The sequence below is a fragment of the Leptonychotes weddellii genome, chromosome 3, assembly GCF_054177405.1.
Source record: "Leptonychotes weddellii isolate Sample4059 chromosome 3, ASM5417740v2, whole genome shotgun sequence".
In the NCBI taxonomy this organism is placed as follows: Eukaryota; Metazoa; Chordata; class Mammalia; order Carnivora; family Phocidae; genus Leptonychotes; species Leptonychotes weddellii.
The window spans coordinates 70,022,541-70,033,156 of NC_138371.1; the positions used below are offsets into that span (position 1 = coordinate 70,022,541).

At 39.2% G+C, this 10,616-nt stretch overlaps 1 pseudogene; it reads left to right on the forward strand.

Moving 5' to 3' along the window:
* The first annotated feature begins 2,666 nt into the window (after positions 1-2,666).
* LOC115938785 (U2 spliceosomal RNA) lies at positions 2,667-2,823 on the forward strand (annotated as a pseudogene).
* Positions 2,824-10,616: the final 7,793 nt, after the last annotated feature.

Here is a 10,616-nt window from a genome sequence, read left to right on the forward strand (position 1 = left end):
GCCTCCCCCAGGGTAATTCTGGGCTGACTCTATTTCTTGTATAAGGTTATATTTTCTGCCAGTCAGTCTTCATCACATAGCTGTTACAGCTCTTGTTACAAAGCCTCAGGGTGTTGCACTATACCTGTGGTTTACCTGTGGCTCTGCCCTTTATTAAGCAAGCATTCCTCAAATTACCCCATGCATGCACCATCCTTTTTCTATTTTTATTTTTTTCCTGTTTGGACCTTGATGCACACAGAAACCATATCTTTAACTGGGAACTTAGAACTTTGTGTTTCATTAGTTAACATTTTCTCCTTCGCAATATGGTGATCAGATTATTGCTGCCTGGAAAGCTGTTGATTTATCACACAGATTATATAGAATGACCCAATTCACAAATATATTCTTAAGGCCAATCATCTTGCATAATGTTTGTTCCTATTTTTGTTTCTTAAAATGTAGTTTTAAGCATAAAAGTAAATTTACATTTAAAAAAACTTTAGGATAATAACACAGTACCAAACACTTCCAAAATTCAGAGAAATAATATATCCAGAAGAGTTCAATGAAATACTGTTGCCAGTGGATGTATATTAAATTATTTGTTAGTTTTATTTGTGTGTTTATTTTTCTATTTGTAATCAAAGTTCCTCAATGCATTGGGGCAAATGTACATAGGAAAATGCAAGTTAATAAGCAAGTACTACAGGGGCACCTGGGTGGCTCAGGTGGTTAAGCTTCCAACTCTTGGTCTTGGCTCAGGTCCTGATCTCAGGCTCCTGAGATCAAGCCCTGCATAGGGTTCTGTGCTCAGTGGGGAGTCTGCTTGATATTCTCTCTCCCTCTCCCTCTGGCCCCTCCTGCTCACACACACACATACACTCTCAAATAAATAAATAAATCTTTAAAAAATAAATAAACAAGTGATAGCTACTATGTGCCAATAACATTAATTGGCAGTAGAGAAACTAAGTATAACCACCTACCAGGAGCACCTTTCCCTGTTCTTAATTCCCACCACTTTTTAAAAGAAATGTTTTAAGTCAGGTTCTCCCCATTACTTTGTCATCATCTGGTGGCAATTTAGCTGGTTATAGTGTTAGTTTGTCATGACTGTGGCACTATATTTACCAGTACATTTAAACTGTATTTTGTTTATTCCCTGTTTGGAAGTTGTCTTTTAGTTCATGAACAATGACTCCTCAGTGGTTTAGAAAAGAAAGCCAGTCTAGCATAGGCTCAGATTTTCTAGGGTCTGATTTTATCAATGATAAAAAAATAATAAATATGGGGGTGCCTGGGTGGCTCAGTCGTTAAGCGTCTGCCTTCGGCTCAGGTCATGATCCTGGGGTCCTGGGATCGAGCCCCACATTGGGCTCCCTGGTCCTTGGGAAGCCTGCTTCTCCCTCTCCCACTCCCGCTGCTTGTGTTCCCTTTCTCGCTGTCTCTCTCTCTCTGTAAAATAAATAAATAAAATCTTAAAAAAAAAAATAATAATAATAATAAATATGTATACTCCAAAACAGGTCAGGAAAATTCAGTACCTAATGAAGCTGCAAATTATGAGTAATAGATGGATTTCAAGTTCAGAAATATTGCAAAATGGTTTAGACAATTAATTATAATATTTTTCCTTGTCTTGTCACATCAAAAATTCTCCATGTGTTATTTCACCTTTATTGCTTGCGGGTGTTGAAGCCGTAGTTAACGTAGCATGTTGTTTTCAGATGTCTTTAGATAATTTGCCAACTGGAAAAGAAAGTCTAGGATTAAAATCTTTAAAATTATTTTATCTTAACCCTGGATCAGTGGAAAAAATCAATCCATACTGTTTTATTTTATTCAGCACAGTAAGGCAAATTCAATGCTGTCGCTAAGTTCACTACTCTAAAAAGAGGCATGGCTAAAATGGACGTGTTACTTAGCACAGATTAATCTAATAATCAATCTTAGAGGGGCCAAACTACCTCAAGCTGTGCAGAACAAGTGGCCTTGGGCACCTGTGTGGCTCAGTGGGCTAAGCTTCTGCCTTCAGCTCAGGTCTTAATCCCAGGGTTCTGGGATTGAGCCCAGTGTCCGGCTCCCTGCTCAGTGGGGAGTCTGCTTCTCCTTCTCTCTCTGCTCCTCTCCACTGTTCATGCTCTCTCTCTCTCAAATAAATGAATAAAGTACCTTAAAAAAAAAAGAACAAGTGGGGCGCCTGGGTGGCTCAGTTGTTAAGCGTCTGCCTTCGGCTCAGGTCATGGTCCCAGGGTCCTGGGATCGAGCCCCGCATCCGGCTCCCTGCTCCGCGGGAAGCCTGCTAAGCCTGCTTCTCCCTCTCCCACTCCCCCTGCTTGTGCTCCCTCTCTCGCTGGGTCTCTCTCTGTCAAAATAAAATAAAAAATAAAAATCTTTAAAAAAAAAGAACAAGTGGCCTCATTACCCATCAGAAACTAAGAGTTAATAGGCTGGTTTTCATAAATCTAATACCGTTTTCATGAGATTTATATTTAAAATACTTTAATATGACATCAATGAGAGCACTAAAATCATGATGTAAATATATGTGATAGGTGGATAAACTTAACTTTTTTATATTACAAAGCATAGACTCATTGGGCTTTAACAAAGCATTTATGAATTTTGAAAAGCAAGATTCCAATTTATGAAATTTCAATGTAAAAAATTATAATATCACAATCGCTTCTCGGCCTTTTGGCTAAGATCAAGTGTAAAAAATTATAATATCATTTTAAATGGGAAAAAACTCAAGATCCCAGTTTACCAGAAACTATGATATTTAAAGTATTTTGTATAGCATACAATCCAAACCCCTTTCACTAAAGTGTAACTTTTTTAGAACTTCATTCTTTCTTTGAATTATTTTCCAATTGCTCAAAGTATCACTTGCACCAAAGATTGTATCAGAGCCTTTGAATGATAGGTAATGACCTAATTCATAGTCTCAAATTAACTGACAACAATGTGCATCATTGAATGATGAACAATTCTTTTTTTTTTTTTTTAAGATTGTAGTTATTTGAGAGAGTGAGGGAGCGAGAGCACAAGCAAGGGGAGGAGCAGAGGGAGAGGGAGAAGCAGACTCCCCACTAAGCAGGGAGCCCAACTCGACTAGGGGCTCGATCCTTGGACTCCAAGATTATGTCCTGAGCTGAAGGCAGACGCTCAACCAACTGAGCCACCCAGCTGCCCTGAATGATGAACAATCCTTATATTTTGGAATTACATTTATTTTGCATATGAGTTTCCTTGGGGCCCCACAGGTTAGACTGATCATCATGTCCCTGTATTCACTGATTCTGCAAAAATCAGATTATTCAACAAAGTTATATGCTTGGTTCGGATTCTTTTAATTACCAAGAAAAGAAATCTACTCAGGTTAGCTAAGGATAAGGAGACTTTATTGTAGGCTTACAGGTGACAAAGGTCTAGAACTGGAATGAAAAGAGGCAGCTCCTGGGACCAGATTCTTTCCCCTTCTCTCTCATGGTCTAAAGGATCTTCTTTTGAGTTTCTACTTTTCTTTGTGTCTTTTCTGCTCTTCTCTCAACTGATTTACTGTCAATTCACTTACTCTGCTTACTTATACTTTATGGTAGTTCAAATATTTAACTTGAAGATTTGTTTATTCAATTTATTCAATCTGAAAAGCAAATGTTTACCAGGCACAGACTATGTTCTAGGTATAGATGACTTCATTTTGCCATAGCTCCAACTCTGTCTTACCTTCTGTCAATTTCTTTCCACCTATTAGTCTCTTCTATAAGCCTATTATATGCCTCTATATCTTTCAAATTTAAGCTCTTCAAAAAGAAAACTGCTTTCTACTACAGAAGTTGTAAATTATGACTCAAAGTTCATTTTAAGCATTCAGATCTGTTTGGTTTCAAGCACATACATTGTTTTCCCCCTCACAGATCTTTAAATAATTAACTCTGAACATTTAAAAATTGGGAAACTTTTACTGAAAGAAAAAATATATATTAATGTCTGTCATCTCTTGCAAAAGAAAACCAAAACAAAACAAAAAAAAAACAGAGGCTCTCACAATTCCAGGCATTTTTTTTTTCACAGTAACAATTACTTGACAGATTAGCTCTAGTCCTCCAGACAGTGCTAATGCTGTCCAGGTTGTGACCACTCCCAACTGTGTCCCACACTAAGCTGAGATAATTTTGACTTTTATCTAAGTCTTTATGCACTGGCTTATTTTAGAGGAGTGTCTCTAAGCAGCAGAAAATGAATGACAGTATTTGTCACTGGACCCTTTCAGTCTTTTACATTATCTGCCTGACCTCTGGGAGCTTTCCAGTTTGCCTTTCCTGGTCTATCTCATTTTAGCACACCAAGTACATTCTAGCCCAGTGGCCAGCCTGCTATTGGGCTTCCCTAGAATAAAGCATAATCCGCTGATCCTAAAAGTCACGGCAGCTTTAAAACAGAAAATATAGCCACCTAATTAACAGAAGCTACAGGTGATGCAAGTACCCTCACAAGAGGATGAGGATAGGCAGGCCAGTTTGTTAATCTATTTAATTTATTACAATGAAAACACTTGAACATGTTTAAAAAAATAAAAAAAATCCATCAGAAGATTTAACAACTTATATCAGTAACATGGCTTAGAAATCATAACACTTTTCAGAGTGATAACTCTGAAGCCTAAAGGGTGTAGCTATCCAACAGGATCCTCAGAAGGGAATCACATGGAATAAAAAGGTTGGTTGGTGGCACAGAGCCCCTGAGCACTCATATTTTGAGAGCTGCTAAACAAAACTCCCCAAAAATGTTTCTTCCTGGAAAATTGATTTTACAGTCTCTGCTTCTAATCTCCTAAAGCAGGGTTGGTAAACTATAACCCATGGCCCAAATCTGGCCTGCCGTCCACTTTTCTAAACAAAGTTTTGTTGGAACATAGCTACATCCATTTGTTTACTACTGTCCAAGGCTGCTTTCATACTACATGGTCAGAGTTGAGTAACTGTGACAGAGACTTTCTGGCCCACAGAGTCTAAGATTTTTACTATCTGACACTTCACAGAAAAATTTTGCCTATTCCTGTTCTAAAGAAAGCCGTAGATAGGTAGGTTCCCAAAATACATTACAAAGTTGCCCTTATAATGCAAGTACTCCTCTGCCTAATATAAATTCTGCTTGAGCTCAATTTAACTCCCTTATTTTGACCTTGGTGGAAATGAAGAACTACAACACAGTATCATCAATAACACTGATTCACACTGAAATCTGTTAGCAAACAATCAACTCTGCCTTTCTTTAACTGAAACCCCCAGCTTTTATTTTCTGCTAATCATAGTCCCCACATAAGCATTTGAATCAAAATAACAGCTACATACCTCATTCTCTGAACAACTTAAATCCCATTAACAACAGCATTTGTTTTTAAACTTGTTTTGATCGTGGCAAAATTGACGTATCAAGACTCTCACACTGAAAAAAATGCAATTTTCTTTTATACCTTCACAGATCACATCACCAATAACATTTTTAATTCACTATAAATAGTATTTCTTTTAGAAATTATTGCCTTTTTTAGTAATGTCTGCTATGATATTTCTTGTCTCAATGGTCTCCACTATGCCTTTCTCAGTTTTTCCCAGTGAATACATACTATGATAAAGACATTAGCCTAGATAGTTAGGTTGTTCTAGCATTGATAGAATAGGTAAGTTCAATTTATGCTAGCATAGGCTTTTAATATATATTCTGTTAGAAACACCTCCAATGATTATCCCCCTAAATATATAATTCTCTTCTTTCCTTAACCTCAGGAAAAAATAATTACTTAAAATGAAAATGGAAATAAAAACTTTCCCTTTATTTCAGCAATAATCAGGTAGATAGCATATTGGAAAGTTACCCCCTGCATACAAACAGCAAAGTATAAAATATTGCATAATGAACTAGAAATGTATAATACAACATAGAAATAAAACTATAAAATTCTTCTTTAAAAAAACTTAAAAGAAGTGAATAAATGGGAGATATGATGGTTATTTTTGTGTGGTCAACTTGACGGAGCCATGGGGTGCCCAGATAGTTGGCCAAACACTGTTCTGTGTGTTTTTGTGAGATTGGTTTTGGATTAGATTAACTTTAAAATAGACTGAGTGAAGGAGATTGCCTCCTTAATGTAGATAGGACTCATCCAATCAGTCGAAGGGCTGAATAGAACAAAAAGGCTGATAATAATCTCCCAAGTAAGAGAGAATTCTTCCTGACTGTTAGACTTGAATTAAAACAATGGCTCTTTCTGGTCTCCAGCCTCTCAGCCTTCAGACAGGAGCTACACCATTGGCTCTCCTGGTTTTCAGGCCTCTGGACTTTGGAACTAAACCATCAGGTCTCCAGGGTTTTCATCTTGCTGACTTACCCTGCAGATCTTGGGACTTGCCTACCTCATAATCATATATAATAATATATAAATACACATCCTATTGATTCTGCTTCTCTGGAGAACTCTGACTCATACAGGGGAGAAATACCATGTTCCAGTTTACAGTTAGAGTCCAGTCATTAAAAAAAAAAAAAATCCAATTAGAATAGGGAGGTAGAAAGTTCTTATATGAGGTGACTGAAAAGGTAAAAAGAGAACTCTACAGAATCACAGAGATAGCAACTGCATAAGCAGTTACCACCCCCATGGCTGAAGAAACAAAGGGAAGATGCTGGATTTATTAATACTGTGAGGAGAGGGTTTCACAAAGATGAAACTCGGACTTCTGAGGAAGGGGCATTGGTGGTTGGTGCTAGGCTCTCTGAGGGGATAGACAGAAGCTGATTCTGTGAGGGTAGGGGGTTCTGCCAAGTGGATACCGTCACAGCTACAAGAAGGAATTACTAGTGCTCCAGGGGACAGGTGTTGCTAGGGAGATGCTGACAGGAACAAAAGTCTACCTGGAGCCTGCATGAAGCAGACAAGAAGGAGCAAGGTCCTTGACCTTCTTCTTAAGAGTCTTGCAGCCTCCCTCCAGCCCTCCCTACTGGCAGATCCTGACGCAGAGCTGCTGGCTAAGAGGCCATGTGGCTTGCAGAACCTTGGCTCCAGCATCCCAAGGCCGAGTATAGAAGAGTGGGACTGGACTGAGAGATAACAAACTGCATAGTAAATGGTGCAACTGATGTCCATTTTCCCCAAGTATATTTATAGATATAAATGAACTGAGGTGGTAGAATGATGGTGATTTAAAATATTGTAATTGGCTACTCAGCATCTAACCTTAGAAGTCCAAGAGAGTTCACCAAGTGAACATGTGCAAAAAAGACATTTTTATTCCTCCTGCCCTGTCCTATCTGTTCAGCACCCCTGCATCATCAGCTTCCCTATCCTCATTTTTTTCAAGAATACATCTAATCATTCATGCCAAAATTTTGCACTTTTTTCTATCTCCAGCTCTATCTTTAATCCATCCATTTCTAACCTAATCCAATGCTACCACGTGCAAACCTCCAGCATATCTCTTGGACACTGAACTACCTATCCTGTCTAGTTTCCCTGCTTATACTATTGCTCACCCTCCCAGCTGCCCATTTGTCACAAAAATAGCTATAATGGCGACTTAAGTGCCTGGGTGGCTCAGTCGGTTGAGCGTCTGACTCTTGATTTTGGCTCAGGTCATGATCTCAGGGTCATGAGATCAAGCCCCACATCATGATCCATGCTCAGCGGGAAGTCTGTTTGAGATTCTCTCTCTCCCTCTCCCTGTGCCCCTCCTTCCACTCACATGCACTCTGTCTCACTTTCTCTCCTGTCTCTCTCTCTCTCTCTCAAATAAATAAATCTTTAAAAAAATTGGGTTCTTAATTTGGGTTTCCCCAGAAGCAGACCTTCCTTCACCAGAAGCAGATAAGGATTGAAATACAAAGAGTTTATGTGACAGGTAATCTCCAAAAATACCAGTAGGAGATTGGGGATATAAGATAGAAAAAGGGAGGAAGTCATAAACAGTGCATTACCACGCAAGCTACCACTATAAGCAAGTGGGGATAAATCCCACAGGCAATTCCAAAAGCCAAAGTAGAACATGTCCTTCAAGTTATCCCACTGGATGGCCAAAGAATCCAGTTCCTCTTACTCATTTTTTGAGGCTGTTCCTTTAAGGGGTAGTAGATGGGGACTGTAGGCATTAATTCTCCAGCATTTCTGGTTTGTTCTTCTTTCAGATGTAGCAGGCTACAATGGACAGAGAGTGAGTGAACGAGCACTCAGGCAAAGAGCCATAGACACTGGTGATCGGAAGTCAGCCCTGAGTGCCTAGATATGTTATTGCCAAGAGATTAAATATGGGACACTGAGAGCTAAGGGAGAGTACAACTTTTGTATCACTCTGATCCATTTATCTCTTACTCAATCTCAAGAAAATGGCTTGTTATATTCTTTACATACATATGAACCTGTAACAGTAGCAGTCCATTCCTATAATTGATCCAAAGGCTAAAACTGATATATTATCATTTTCTTCCTCTATCACTGCTTCTATATTCCCTTTAACCTTGGTCAGCATTTTTGTTGGTCTAAGTCAGATACCTTCTGCCTCAAGCACTATTAATATTTTGGGACAGATAGTTCTTTGCTATGGGGGATGTCTTGTGCATTACAGGATATTAAGCCCAGGCCTCAACTGACTAATGCCAGTAGCATAACTTTTCCAAAGTTGTGATCACAAAAATGTCTCCAGATAGTGCCAAATATCCCTGGAGCAGGAGTTGGGGGGACTACCCCCCACACTCATTAAGAAACACTGGGTGAATAGCTTACTGGGTCATCATTACTCTCTTCTTAGGGGCCTGAACCTCTGGTTACTGTTAGGCTAGAGCTGTTGCAACTGCCAAATCATGGCCATTACTGGGCATAGAAGAAATAAGACCCAGTGAATCCCCTGAGTTTCAGGCATAACCATATCTGCCTCCATTATATAACAGCAGCCCTATCTCTTCATGAAAACCAGACTCAATTCTTCTTGCTGGTAAAGTAATTCCTTTATCAGCAAGTCTACTGGTATGAGGCATCTATAAATTACCAGGTAGCCACCAGAATTTAGGTTTAGTGGAAGTCCCCATCATCCCACACCTGGAACCAAGAACTCTGGCCCAAAACAACCTAAAGTTGTGGAATTGAAAAAAGTACAAAGTGACAAAGGAGATAGTTCACTCCTACTTCTACCTCTTTTCCCAGACCCAATTATTCTACTTGTTGGGATACAACACCATGTAATAGCCTTTGTTTCAAAATATATACTGCAACTTGAAAGAGAATGCCCAAACTCCATAAGGTTGGCATTCTAGATATACCTTTCATAAGCCATCTATATTAGTTTTCTATAACTGTGTAACAAGTTACCACAAACTTAGTGGCTGCAAACAATTCCCACTTATTAGCTCATGGTTCTGTAGGTTACAAGATCAGCACAGCTTGGCTGGGTTCAGGGTATCGCAGGACGGAAATCAAAGTGTTGGCTGGGCTGAGTTCTTATCTGGAGGCTCTGGGGGAAAAATCCACTGCCAAGCACATTCAGGTTATTGGCAGAATTTAGTCCCTTGTGGTTTTAGGACTACAATCCCTGTTTCCTTGCTGAATATTATCTGGGTGCCACATTCAGCTTGTCAACAAAGTTCACATTCCTTGCCAAGTGGCAGGAGCAGTACATCAAATCATTGTGGTACTTTGCATCCCTGACTTCCCCTTCTGTCACCAGCTAGAGAAAACTGCCTATAAGGCTCATGTGATTAGCTCCACTCAGATAATCACCCTATCTTAAGATCAACTGATTTGGGATATTAATTACATATACAAAATCCCTTTACAGCAAAATCTAGATTAGTGTTTGATTGCATAACTGGGAGAAGGCATATATATACCAAGGCTTGGAATCTTGGAGCTCCATCTTAGAATTTTATTCCAGTGCACTATTAATCTACCAGCTTCTACATGATATGGTATAAGGCAGGGGCAGTGGGTACTATGGCCATATGCCTATTGTCACACCTCCAAAAAAAAAAAAAAAAAAAAAAGGTGGATTCCTTGGTCCAAGAATGTATTATGCTAGATTCTCATCTTGATAAATTAAACACTTTGTGAACTCTTGAGTAATAGCGCTAGCGGAGTCACTGTGGGCATGAAAGGTAAACCCATAGTTATAATATGTATCCATCTAAATAATGATGAACTGGCCCACCATGGGTAGATGTGGTCTGATATAAACAGTTTGTGCCAATTTCTTGTTAATCTGGAAGAATGAGGTCTCAGAGGTTTTCTCTGAGGCTGGTTATATGTTCAGCAGCAACAGCAGCCAGATCAGGCTTGGACACATGCATATGCTCCATCTTTTTTCCCAGGGCCTCTCCATTTTAGACCCATTATGCAAGCAATGGAGTGATTCAGGGTAGAAGCTGGCTGACCTCAGGGGATGAATACCCTACCACCAGCTACTCAGTATGTTGGATTTTCCTGGTAGTCATTAATGTGAGACAAAGAGATCTACAAATTTTGTGCTCACTCCTATAGACCCATCCATATACTTCTTTCCCAGACCTCATATGACTGGATCTTTAAGGCTTTCCCCTTCTGGGTTCCTGACCATTCAACCAAACTATTTTCAACTGGTTAGGAA